The sequence below is a fragment of the Protopterus annectens genome, chromosome 2.part1 (genome assembly GCF_019279795.1).
Source record: "Protopterus annectens isolate FY-2018-M chromosome 2.part1, PAN1.0, whole genome shotgun sequence".
Classification (NCBI taxonomy): Eukaryota; Metazoa; Chordata; order Ceratodontiformes; family Protopteridae; genus Protopterus; species Protopterus annectens.
In genome coordinates this window covers 1,640,418,934-1,640,433,018 of record NC_056729.1, presented here as the reverse complement: position 1 = coordinate 1,640,433,018, position 14,085 = coordinate 1,640,418,934, and the positions used below count along the sequence as shown (strand labels likewise).

Here is a 14,085-nt window from a genome sequence, read left to right as displayed (position 1 = left end):
AATGGAATAGTAGGTAGCTGGTAGGATGCATGACAGGCAGAAATACAGAAGGTCAATGACATACTATAGTTCAACCCTGAAGGCCAGCCTTTCTAAAGAGCAGCTTGTACAAGAACATCTTAATGGTCATGCTGAATATTGTAATTACCATCTCTGACTGTCCTTCAGGCCTCATCTCTCAAACTCAAGATGCTTTTACATCAGTCAAAACCTGGCTCTCCAATAACCAATTAATCCTAAACGCTAAAAAAAAGCAAATTCCTCTCTCACTAAAAATCTTAACCTTCTCAAATCCACTTTTACTATACTGTCTCTCAACAAGACAGCAATATTAGCTGACTTTAGCACCAAACTCTCAGGTGTCACCATCGATGATCAACTTAAATTTGACTTGCACATTAATAACTGCACTAGGAAGACTCATCAAAAACTAGGCCTCCTTTACAGCAACAGAAAGTTTCTTACCAACAAAGCCAAAGTAACCCTTATCTCATACCTATCTACTACCTAGATAGTCTTCTTTATGGCTCACACATCCTAACAAACCTTAATGCTACACTTCTTACTAAACTTAACTCAACATAAAACAAGATAGCCAGATTTGCTGCCCAACATACTTAAAAAAAAAAAAAAAAAAAAAAAAACTCATCACAGTCTCTCACTTAAACTGGCTGGAACTATCCAACTTGGTGCTTCTCTCAGTTTCAGGTTATACATTCTATTCTATATCAACCTTTCTATTATCCTACCCTAACCCCCTATACGCCACTATACTCCCACTAGATCACTCAGCAGCTCTGACCACGACTTGCTAGTTATCCACAAACCTAGGACCAAAATGGGAAGCAACCTTTATAGCTATCATCCTACCATAACTCAACCCAAACAATTTAACTCGGCTGTAAAGGAGCACCTAAAAGTCTTCTGGTCCAGCCACTGTACTCATCTCCCATAATCTATATCCCCATATATAAAACTTCCTCACTATTTGTCCACTTTCTTCCTCCTCTGTCTTTCCATATCAGTGTCCAACTAACTTCTTTTTCCTATCCCTTAGCCGAACTTCTACATACCACCCCCTCTTCTTCACTTCCTAAAACTAACTAAAATTTGAATGGAACTAACACTACATGGCTGTATGAATATGTTAGAAGACTGCATGAATGTGTCTATTTGTCCATTTGTCTCACATTACCTGAAGTGTTGAGATTTTGTTTTTCAATAATTATAACTTGTATAATGCTGCATATCAGCAAAACTGTAATTGCCTCTAATTATTTTTACTTGCTATTGTATAATGTTTCTGGAGCTTTTCTCCCTGGGCCTCTGCTGAAAAAGGGCCATTTCGTACTTCAGTCGGACTATTCCCGGTCAACAAATGTAAAATATAAAAATGTAAATGTCATAACCTTAACATAAGACAGACGTGGGAAGTGGTTAGACTACAAAGGAACATAACTACAAACTATATCAGTGGTGAGAAGAGGAAAAGAAAAAGCGGTTACTCTTCCTACCTAAAAAGTTCAACAATATTAAACCCTCCTTCTCCATACAGTCACTTAACACTCCCATTCAGGTAGAATCCAGCACTAAGCTCTTAGGCGTAGCCATCAATGATCAGCTTAAATTTGACTTGCATGTTAACAACTGTATCAAAAAGACTCATTCAAAACTAGGGCTCCTTTACCGTAACAAGAAATTCCTCACCTCTGAAGCCAAGATTACTCTCTGTCTTACCTACCTTCTACCCAGTCTAACGTACAATTCTCAAATTCTCACAAATCTTAACTCAACACTCCTGACCAAACTTAAATCTACCTACAAAAAGGTAGGTAGATTTGCTACCCAACAAACTCCATCACTCTCTCTCTCTAAAACACAGAAACTGGCTTGAATTACCCCACCAACATCTTCTCCCTCAGCTCCAGATCATCCATCCTATCCTGTACCAGCCTTCCTACTGCCCAGCACTATCCCCCCCTCTCATCTCCCATTATTCTCCCTCCAAACCTCTCCGAAGCTCTAACCAAGACCTACTACAAATCTACAAACCAAAGTCTAAAATTGGACACACGTACAGCTATCACCCCACTATTGCCAGGAATAGGCTTTCACTAGAAAAATCAGGACCCTTAGACACATCCTAAACAATTGAAGACAGCCACCAAAGAGCAATTTAAGTCACTGCTCCTGCCACTGCACTCTCCCTCCTTAAACATCCCCTACTTCTCATAATCTACTTTCTGCCCTTAACTCACTCTTCTCACTAGCTCTCTCTAATCTTCCTTGACTAGTCTTTCTACTGTCTTCTAAAATCTATTAAGCAAATTGCCTCAAAGAAACATTCTATTGTAATTGTCTTACCTTTGTGCAACTACATTATGATAAAAATGGATTTCCTACACTTACCGCAAAAACTATACTCATCTTAATGACATTTTTTTTTATACAGCTTGAAATAGCTATGCTATACTCCTGATTATTGACACTGTATAACAAGGTATTGCTACTTAATCCCTTGTAATAACACACTGCTGTTTAATGCTGATTTACAATGAAAATTGTATAATATGTTGGAGCTTTTCTCACTGGGCCTCCGCTGAAAAAAGGGCTCTTCAGCTCAGTCAGACAATCCCTGTCAACAACTGTAAAATAAAAATAAATAAATGTAGGTAAAGAAATAAGAGGGTAGAAATTCATCCTAAGCAATGAACTTTAATAAACATGGGCAACAAAATGTACATACTTCTGGAAATTCTAAAGAGAAGGCAGGTTCATACTGGGGGCATCCTGGAAACTTGAGCCAATGGGGGGGAAGAGTTGGGAACATGTCAGGTTTAGAAAGAAAAGTAGATAAATCTGGACAGTTTATGCTAGAGGAGGAATTATACAATGACTTAAGAATCACGAGGAACAGATAAAATTGAATGTGGGAAGGTATCCATCAAATCGGAAAGGGAAAGTTAAGAGATAGATGCCACTAGCTGGATGTTTCAATAAGGAAAAATGAGAAACTGAAAGAAAGTGTGAGGTGTTTGGCCAACTCTACAGTGCAGAAAAATAGAGCCTACACAGCAATCTAGATTAAATTAGTAGTACCACACACTGAAGGAGCTCGGTGCGGATGGGTATTAATGCTCACACACTAGCAGTGACTGGGGTGGAAGAACATCATCAACATCCACAGGACTCCTTTACTAAAGTGCAATACTTGATACTGCGAGTCCAACATACTTTGTAAATTAGGATGCAATTCTAAAACTTGCTGTTAAGACATTTAAAAGCATTTCTGCTGGAGGTAGACTTTGCTTACCTACAGCCTCACACACCATCTGTATATAACCTCAGACAGCTGTAACTTGGGAAACACTAATTCCTACAGTGTGGTATCTTGAAGTGGGCCCCCTACTCGCACACAATTCACACTATTCCAAGAATCACAATTATGGTCCTTGGACTTTCAAAGTGCACCTGACCTCAACTATCCCAGCACTGCACAGCCACCAGGGATGCAGAACAGGCACAAAAAATGAACAAAAATGCTGACATCCCCCTCCAGGCAACAGAGGGTTGGGAGGGTGGCCTAATGGTTAAGGTGTTTGCCTTGCAAGCACGAGGTGCAGGGTTTGAGTCTCACAAGGGATAATTGGCTAGGCTTAAAATGGCCTAGAAGGGCAGTTAGCTTAGTACTAATCTATGAACCTAAAAGTGATGACTAGAGCCTTAGAATCTGTAAGGAAGTGTATGATGACTGCCACTCGTCTGGTCAGAATAAAACAGACGAACATCTGTGGGTTTCATTCAAGCAGCTTTATTATGGACAAACATTAGGATGGAGGCTTAATAACTTTAACGTGGATAACCTTATAAACAAACTAGCTATCACACTCATAACATGCTCACTCTCTGGCTGAACTCAAAATTGGAGTGAAGCTAGCACATGCTTGCTATTTATATGCACGTGCTGCCCTTGAAATGCTTCTTAAATGTACAACATACACACACTATTCTACACCTTCCCTCTGAGAAATGAGTTATGCATTACTGACAACATTAACTGATGTGCAATTGATACAAAATAATTCTTTGACATGCAATTTTACAGAACTTGCTGTGCATTTCACACTAGGTCAAGAAATACGACCAAATCATGTGACATAGAAATTAGAACTAGGTCTAGCAACTGGGACAGTCTCTTCTGAATGTTCAACTTTGGGGGAATCCGGAATTAAAGCAGAAGTTAAGACTTGTTCTGTAACGGGAACATTGTTACAACTGCTCTGAGATCTTCATTCTGTATCACAGGAACAAAGCTGAGATATCAATTCTGATACAGGAAGATGATGTCTGCAATTTCTCCTGTACTACACACCCTCAGATTCTAAAAAGTAGGATCTCTGCTTGGCACATACACCTGTTTGACCAATCTGGTCAGAACGTTTTGCCTTTGTATCCACACTTTTCTCTCCTCCTTTCAATGGACAAAGAAATCTGCTTCTATTTATCATAGCTGGACTTCTGGAAAGAATGCTTTCTGAATACTTGGGCTTTGACTGTTCTGTTATTAGCTTTAGGGCTCAACAAACTGGAACCGATAGGCAATGTTGTTCTGGTTTGCCTAGAAAGAAGTCTCTGAGCAGTTGAGCCAAGGGTATGTTTCTGAGATTGAGTAAATTCAAAAAGACATCAGTATTATCAGACTTTGACTTCTCAAGTAATTGCTATGCACTCTGTACTGCATGTTCAGCTAGTCCATTTGACTGTGGGTATTCTGGACTACTAGTCACATGTACTAAGTCTCATTCTTTTGCAAATTTCTGAAACTGCCTGGTAAATTGGGTACCACCGTCAGAAATAACTGTGTGGACTACCATGGACTGAGAAATTATGTTTCAACTTGGTGATAGCAGTGGACGTTAGGTTAGGTAGCAAATCGATCTCAAACCAGTTCAAATAAGAGTCTACCAACACAAGTAATGCTGATTGTTCCACTTGAATACATCAGTGGCTACTATTGACCAAGGTAGTTTGGGAACTTGACTTAGTTGAAGTGGTTCTTTATGCAAATACAGTTTAGTACTATTGCAGACTAAACAAGACAAAAGTACTTTAGCAATATCTTTTGCTAGAGAAGGCCAGAATACTAGTCCTCTCGCCCTTCTTTTGGTAGATTCGGAACCTGGGTGACTACGATGCAAAATCTGGACATATTCACGTTGCAAGGAAGCAGGAACAACAATTTTATGACCTTTGAAAATAATGCCATCTTCCATCAACATCTCTTCGCTGCAAGGAAAAGAAGTTATGTCTTACCATAACATTCCATCTGTGTTGTTGATCTTCATCCATTCATCACGGATGGGTTCGGTCTGCCTATACCAAAGCTTGCGCCAGCCAAAAACTCTAAGATTGTACCCAGAACCCGATTCTCCCCGTTACCTCATATCTCTGCTTTACTTGTTAGGGCAAACTCTGCCATCTCCGAGCAAAAACCTTAGTTCAGGAAGTGGACCCAAATATCCTCCAGAAGCCTCTAGGAGGAGGAAGGAAGGTGGGACGTGATGAATGGATGATTAGCAACAACACAGATGGAACGTTATTGTAAGACATAACTTCTTTATCTGACGTTGTTAATCTTCATTCCATTCATCACTGATGGGACAGAGTGTCTCCAGCTACCTTATATCCATGGGTGGCCCTAAGGAAGAACATTCCGGAGCACCACTGAAACAAAGGACGCCCTTCCCCTGCAGACCAGATCCAACTTGTAATGAGTGATAAAGGTATGGGGGATGCCCACGTAGCTGCTGCACAGATGTCGTCCATTGTAGCTCTGGACTGGAATGCCACAGAAGTTGCCATTGATCTGGTGGAGTGAGTCCTGATGTTTGTCAGAACAGGTTTCCTTTCTAGGTTATAAATTAAAGCTATACAGTCTCTGAGCCATTTGAATAGAATCACTTTAGAGGCTGACTTTCCCAGTTTTGGACCAGAAAAGGAAATAATAATTGGTCTGACTTCCTGATTGTTTTTGTTCTAAGTAAAACCTCAATTGTCTGTGACCATCCAATAAATGTAAACGATACTCTCCCTTGTTGGAAAAATTAGGAAAAAACAAAGGTAAATCAATAGTCTGATTAATGTAGAGCTCGGAAATTACTTTGGGCTGAAAGGAAAGATTGGGTCCGTAGTGATACTCTGTCTTTATGAAAAATCAAATAAGGATGCTTAGAACAAAGAGCTTGGAGCTTAGAAATGTGTCTGGCCGAAGTAATAGCCACCAGAAAAAGTTGAGAGTGCCGAGGGCTTCGAGACATGCAAGGAGGAGAGTAAGATGGAGTGAAGGGTTTCCCCAAAAGAATAATCCTCAGGAGGAGAGGCTGAAGGAATAGACTTCAGCATCAGAATCCTCATAGGGAGGAAGGGAGTATCCCTGCTCAGAGGAGGAGTCAGAGGAAATGGAAACCTGATCTGAAGATTCATATTCTGTCTCTTGCCTAGGCCTCTTATCAGGAGGGGGATGGGAACTCCTGATCAAAGTAATTAGGTCTTCGGACATTTTAAGCATCTGTTTTTTAGGCATGGAAGTCTGTGCAGGAGAATGCTGTCATTGTTTCTTTGTCTTTAGAGCTGCTTTAGTCTTTGCCTTTGAAGCTGAGGTTGGCTTAACATATAACTGTGTAGGTCTGAAAACACCCTCGGAAGCCGATGCCTGCTCAGAGGCTCCGGACCCATCTGAGGCAATAGTTTCAGAGTGTCCAATACCTTTAGTATCCAGAGGCCTAGTCGGCTCCACGTGGGAGTCAGAAGCGGCCTGTGGCTCCGAGGTAGCGGGTGTCAGGGGCTGCGAAAGCACCTCCGTGAGAACTGGCGACTGGCCTAGCGGCGGCTTCATCGGTTTTGGACCTTGGATGCCTGTCCTTTTCCTTGCGCTTTTTATAAACTCCGGTCGTCGGCTGTTCCGATGGCATTATATAATTAAATCTTCGGCCAAAGTAATGAAAAGCAAAATCTTACCGACTGTTAATAGTGCGTTGGTTAAATCTAGCACAAAACCGACAGCTAGCAACGTCGTGGTCAGGGCCTAGGCAAGGAATACAGTAAGAATGAAAATCCTTATGAGGTATTTGCTTCCCACAAGAAATACAACTTTTTCTGACATCGGTCTGGAGCAAGAAAAAAGTTTCCCCAACGGGGTACTTAGCTTTAATGAAGACTTCGGATCTGAAATTCAGATTTGAAAATCTCAGGAGTCGGCCGACCGGCACTTGCGAACTGCTTTTGCATCGGGCACCGCGCGGCAAGAAAGACTGAAGAAAATGGCGTTGGCTGCATCTTTTATACCCCTGGCGCACAGACGTCAGGGAAGAGGCGACAGCAACCGACGCCGGACCAGGACTTTGGAATTCAGGCAGACTGCGGGTAGCCTGCTGGCAGGATAATCCAAGTGTAATGACTGCAACAGCAAAACATGATGAACATCCACAGTTGTATACCAAGGATAAAAAATCTACTAGTCACCCTTTCCTCAAGAAATATATGGGTGTTGTTCGGTGGGGAGTTGAGGACGAATGAAAACTGACCACACAAATGAAATGTTATGGCAAGTACACAACATGTTGTCAATTTTCATCCTATCCTCAACCTGTGGGACAGAGTCCCTAGCTACCTAGACCCTGGGTGGACTCAAGGAAGATATTCCTGACCACTACTAAACTGAATGATGCCCTTCCCCTGGAGACCAGATCCAATTTGTAATGAGTAATGAAAGTATGAGTAGTAGCGCAGGTTGCTGCTGCGCAAATATCATCCATGGAGGCTTTAGATTGGAAGACAGTTTAATTCACTACATCTCTAGTTGAATGTGCTTTCAAAGGTTTCGATGAAGTAAATCCCAATTTGTTGCAGATGAAACCAGAGCATTCATCGGTGACAAAGTAGTTGCTGCACTTGCTTAGGGGAGAGGTGAAAAGATTGCAGCAAGGCTGGCCCCATTGATGGAATATTCTCTCTGTTACTTTTGGATTGAGGGGCCAATCATGAGGCAGAAGTATGCATCCACTCAGTTTGTTTGCCATTACATTGGATTTCCCCAGAATGTGTATTGTTATGAGAAAGCGGTTGAATGAGATCGCCCACTGCCACACTCTAGGACCTGGTTCCTCCTTGCTTGTTAATGTTTCAAAATACTGATATGTTGTCCATTTCAATCACAATTGTCCCTGAATTGTCTGCATCCTGGAAGGCCTGCAATGCTAAAAGCACTGCTCTCAGCTCTAAGACACTAACATGCAAGTTGGCCTCTATGGGGACCAAGTGCCTTGGACAGTGTTCCCCAGATAATGCCCCCCACCCTAACTAGGAAATACCTATGGTCACTATGGCCTTGGGTTGAGATGAGGTGAAGGGATGGCCTTTTATAATTTGATCCGACTGAATCCACCATTTGAGATCTCTCCTGCAAATATTGGTAGGTATTGTATATTGTGTTGGAAGCAGCCACAGTAAAATTCTCATGTGAAACCTGGCTAAGGGAACTAGAGTTACAGCTGCCACCATGGATCCCACAGCCTGTAGAATTAAGTGTGCAGATACTTTCTTGTTGTTGCCCATCTTCATGATTTGTGATCTGATTTTCAGTAGTGTCAGTGGGTGGAAGAGGCTATTTTTGTCTTTGTGTTCAGTGCGACTCCTATGAATTCTAAGTAAGTTACCCCATGATGAGACTTTTTCATAGTTTATTGTTATTCCCAGATAGGAACATGTTTGGAGAACCTGCTGTCTTGCCTCTAACAATTGATGTCTGGTCAGAGCAGCAATGCGCCAGTTGTCCAAGTACAGAAACACTCTGAATCCCAGCAGTCTCAAGTGAGCTGCAATTACTGCCATACACTTGGTGAACAGCCTGGGAGATGTGGTGAGACCAACGGGCAGAACTCTAAATTGATAGTGACTGGCTCCCAGCCAGAAATGGAAAAATCTTCTGGATTGCCTGTTCATCTTTATGACAGTACACATCCAGTCATCCTCATTGAACCATGACCATCCGAAACTTAGTGTTTTGAACAAGTCAGTTCGATAAACAGAGATCCAAAATTGGTCTAGAGTCCCCTTGTCTTTTTCGGCACTAAAAGAATCTTGAGCAAGTTCTGGATTTTCTCTGGTCTGGTGGGACTTCTTGGATGACTTTTTTTCTAGCATTTCTTGAATCTGTAGCCCTGTTTGTTCACTCTGATCGAGTGCGACATCAGGGATTCTTTTGCAAATGGGGTGGACGGGAAAACTGTATAATATAATCTCTGGAAAGGATTCTCTGCACCCAGGTACCTGATGTTACTTCTGGCCAGGCTCTGTCATGCAGGGAAAGTTGGCCCACAACTGCCTACAGAGGGAAGAAAATGAGCCCCCTTTCCACAGCTCTGAAAGGGTTTAAAAGAAAGAATCTCTGTATCCTTGGTTTTGTGGGCCTCCTCTGCAGTGAGGGCGGCATCTACCACTGAAGTACCCCCCTCTCCCCTTGGGGGAACCACCTCCATGTGCGTCTTGAAAAGGCCCTTAAGATTTTTTGAACCACATCTTACCACTACTTCGCCGATTCCTTGAAAAGGATCACTGAGGAGTGGAAAAATGTATGCCCACAGCAGACTCTTTACATCTTTCTCACACCTGGACAAAGAAGTTTTTATAACTTTACGGCCAAACAAGGATGTGCTGTCAAAGGGAACATTAACAAGTGAAGACTTGAAGGGCTCTGCAAAATCACATAAGCGCATCAGGCAGGGCCTGAACCCACTGCTAATCGTCCCTTCAACTGCATGAGAAATGAACCTCATGGACGAGTTGGATATTAACTGTAGGGCAGCCAACTGAGAGGTAGCACATTCCTGAACCTCTTCAGACACTGATCCTGAAAGGTTATCTGAAAGCTCTTTAATCAGATCCCTCTGCAGTCTGACGAAATTGTGCCAATAAATTCAAGGAACACAGCACAAAAGTCATTGAAACATAAACCTGTTTCCCAAACCTATCCATTGCCAGAGACTCCTTGCCGTGTGAATAAGCAGAGGAACTTTCCTCAGCCATTTCCTTTTTTTGTTTCTGCCACTATGATCATGGCATCAACAGGCAAACCTTTTGACTAGAACCGTTTATCCTCCAGGGCAGTGATAATTGTCAGATTTAATTTTGTCAAGTTTCTGGGGAACGGGTTAGGTGGTGTTGGGGGGGGGGGTCTTTCATGCCTGCCGATCAACTCAATGAGCTCATCGGAGGGCAGTTACCCAGGAGGTAGACTGGCAGGTACCAAAAGCCTGCAGGTACACAGACTCCTCAGACGAAGGAATGTTGGACTTCCAATCACCTGTTTTAAGATTTCTAGGATGTTTCCAAAGATGACATCAAGAGGCAATCTTGGGGATCCTTAACTCTCATCGAAGTCGGTGTCTTCTGTGATGGATTCCCCAGAGGAATCCAAGTGCTTCCTTTTGCGCTTCTTAGGATCCTGCTCAGTGGAATGATATGGGGAAGTATGAGAAGAGGGTACTCCTTTTTGGGACTCCTGAGGTTTTGATACTCGCCGTCTTTGTGGAGGCAATGTTTGAGACTCTGAACATAGACATGACAGGGATGTGTGTTCCAAGCAGGAAGGGGCCGACTGACTGACTGCTACAGTTATAGCTGTAGCTCTCTACACAGCCTCGAAAGCTGATCTACCCAGAGAATGGAGGAACCCCATATCCAAAATAGTGGGTCTGGGAACTGAAGTCACCCCCCCCCCACACTCCAAAGTGATCCCTCTTGAAGAAGGAGCCGAGCTGATCCATGCTGAAGCTCTGAAGTGCACAGAAGGCTGTGGAAAGATAGGAGTCGATTCTAGCCCCTCAAAACCAACGGGATAGATTCTGCCCTGAGAGGCTTCCGGTTCCAACTGAACTGAAGAACTCAGAGCAATAATCAGTTCCAAAGATAAAGATATCTTCAGTTCTGATGCAGATGGCACCAGGTAGCTTGGAACTGTAGTCTCTAAACCTTTAAGTGAAGTTAGAGGAAGAAGTAGAGGGGGAGCAGCTGAAGACTGGATTCCCTGACCTGTCAGGGTAGGAACCAAGGTGGATCCTGTCATAACTTGCACCCAAAGGATTTTTCTCACCAGTTTCTCCAAGTTGTCTTTACTTTTAGAGGAGCGGGCTGACATCACAGACATGATTTAGGTCTTTCCAAGAACAGTGAAGGAAGTCTCTCTGGAAAGGTCATCAATGTAGGGTAAATAAGTTGTTTTCACAAGAATTTTTGTAAAATCCTGTACTTGTCAGATCAGAGGATCTCAGCAAAAAAAAAAAAACATGTCCGTTTTCTTGTGTCTTCAGAGCAGAAAGAGTCTGTTCTGATGAAGAACTGACGTAGCGGACCCAAGTGTTTTTTGACATTTTTGAAGTTGATTCCGATGGAGGGGATGGATCTAAAGACTTAGATTTTTTAGCTGTCAGAACCTAAGCACTTCTCTTCTTGACCTTCTCTGAAAGTCTGGAGGAATAGGAAGAGAAAGGGCTAGGAAGGCTAGATTTGTCCTTGAGTTTTTCTGAAGTTCTAGATGCAGCTTCACCAAAGGAGGATGGAATTAAGACTTTCAATATCAGTTTGCTTTTTCACTCAGCAAGATGTCTGTGACTAAAGGAATGATAGACTGAACAGTTTCTCCTGAAGATGGAAGGGTCCCAAACAGTACACGCAAAGAGTGTGCAAGTTAGAGTAAGGAATTTTATGACCACACTTCTCACAGCATTTAAACACAGCTGGGCCTCTATCTGCCATTCTCACACACATGCACTTGCGCGCCAACAGATAGCTGTTATGGAAAAGAAGATAAAGAAAAGACATTTAAAACTTTTTCTTTATTGTAGATGAAAGGGAAAAGGAGTCATAAACACGGATGATCATGCTACACATGTGTAAAGAAAGAATGCTAGCAATAGTATTCAAGAGTACTTAATGTATGAAAAGCTGTGCAGAAAAGCTTTAAACAAGAAAGGTATGGGGACTTTGTACAAAGTGAAGTCGAGAAGCAACAAGAAAGGGATAAAGAAAAAAGATTAAGAGATTTTCTTAAATTCTTGGGATATTTTCTTTAAAACTACTTACCTAGCTCGAGAGCACTGGAAACCACATCTAACTTGCAAAGCAGCAAACAAGATCTGAAGTAACTGGGACAGGTGCATTATGGGTAAGGGATACACGAGATTTTTTTGGTTACCATGAGCTATGGTAGCTGCCTAGTTGGTTCTGAGGATTGGAACTGAACCACAGGATGAGGACAGAATGAAAATTGACAACATTATACTGAAGCATTCACAGCCCTTTTTTCCTTGGAAAAATGTCCGTTTCTGCTACACAAGAAGTTAGTAATGCAGCAATGGACCTTTTTTTTCTGTAAATAGTGCCAGTTTATGTACTGCAGTGTACTGTTGTAAAAAAACAAGCGTCATTTTAATAACTGATCTTAGTGGGGCACTGTGTTGGTTATCTCTAGGGTAACTAGGGCAAATGCTGCCTGATCAGATGATTGTGCACAAGGAATCGTTACAAATCTAAACATTACAGGCAAGGTTGGGTATTTCCAATATGTATCACATGTATAAACTCCTTTAGAGTTTATATTCAAACCAAAACAAAAAAAGTGCAAAAATACTCTCCGAAAGTATCACCAATTCCCCAATATATTAAAACCCTTCTAGGAAGGGACACTCACCCTAAACCAGGCTCCAGACAATTCTCTTCTGCACACAGCTCTAACCCCACAACAGTCCACCCCCAATCCCAGTAATCTAACTTTGCTAAATATTAGAAGCAGAAGACAAAACTGCTGAACTACACGTCTGAATTATCCAACATAAACCTGATACTCCTGCTGTAATTGAAACCTGGCTTAAACTCAGCATAAACAAATCAGAAATTATATCCTCTGGCTATACTATCATCTGTAATGACCATATAAAGAAGAAAAGGTGGTAATATTGTTTTTTTAGTACGTTCCAACAACTACCACATTTCCCCTTACAAGCCAAAACCAAATATCAGTTTAGCACAGCTTTTTATTACTTTCCTGAAAATAAAAAATTATAAACAAATGTGTATTATTGTACTTTATATCTCTTCTGGTGATAATATGGTTATACTGGAAGATATCCTACAGTGGATATCCATAACAGTTTCACAAGAAAAAAATACTATTAAGTGATGTGAAATTGTTGTATATGAATAAAAAAGTGAGGCCCCAGCCCTGAAGAACACCCTCCTCTGCTTGAGCAAACAAATAAGACAACTTGAAAAATCCTTTAAAGGGCAACTTCGAAAAAATTTAACAACCACAGCATTGGACCACAATTACTAATAAGACTCAGTCATACTCCATGTGGGAATAAATGACCTGAGATGTACCTCCCTAGACTACATAAAGAGAGACATCATGGAGCTCTCAGGAGTGCGCATCTCAGGCTGGTATGAGCCTAGCACTGCGCAGCATTTTACCTTATCCAAGGATGATACCACAACATGAACAAAAGATGATTAAGCCAATTAAAGTCAGTTTCTGGTGTCATTCTAAGGGGGTGCAATACTTGTCGGCATGGAAGGAGACCGTCAGACCGCGCTGCTTTGCCAGGGATGGTCGGCTATTCTCCTCTCTAGGCTTTCGAATATTAGCTAAAACATTGTCTTTCCTTGTAGTGCCTTTTTTAGGCAATGCCAAACAAAGCATTTCCGACAGAGAAAATCTAAAGGTATTAATGCTAGGAGTCAGAAGTGTTTGCATGTTTGTGCAGTATTACAGTAAAGTTATTTCGCAAGATATAGCCATTTCACAAAGTACAGTATTTTGAAGAGTTTATTGTGCATTTGAATGTAATTACGACCTCTCACAACACAGCTTGTTCATATACAATTACAAGGGCCATATTTTCAGTACGTTTGCGCAGACTTTCTTGGCATGGCAGATGAATTTCGAAAATACAGTGCACTTGTGTTTGATAATAATACTGCAGAGAGAGAACTGGAGGGTGTTTGAGCAAGAGTATGACATTTTCATACAGG

At 41.7% G+C, this 14,085-nt stretch overlaps 1 protein-coding gene across 2 annotated transcripts in view; it reads right to left on the bottom strand.

Annotated features, from left to right (window-relative positions):
* SDF4 (stromal cell derived factor 4) overlaps nucleotides 1-14,085 on the bottom strand; it is a 469,287-nt gene that overhangs the window by 377,492 nt on the left and 77,710 nt on the right. The window lies entirely within an intron of this gene.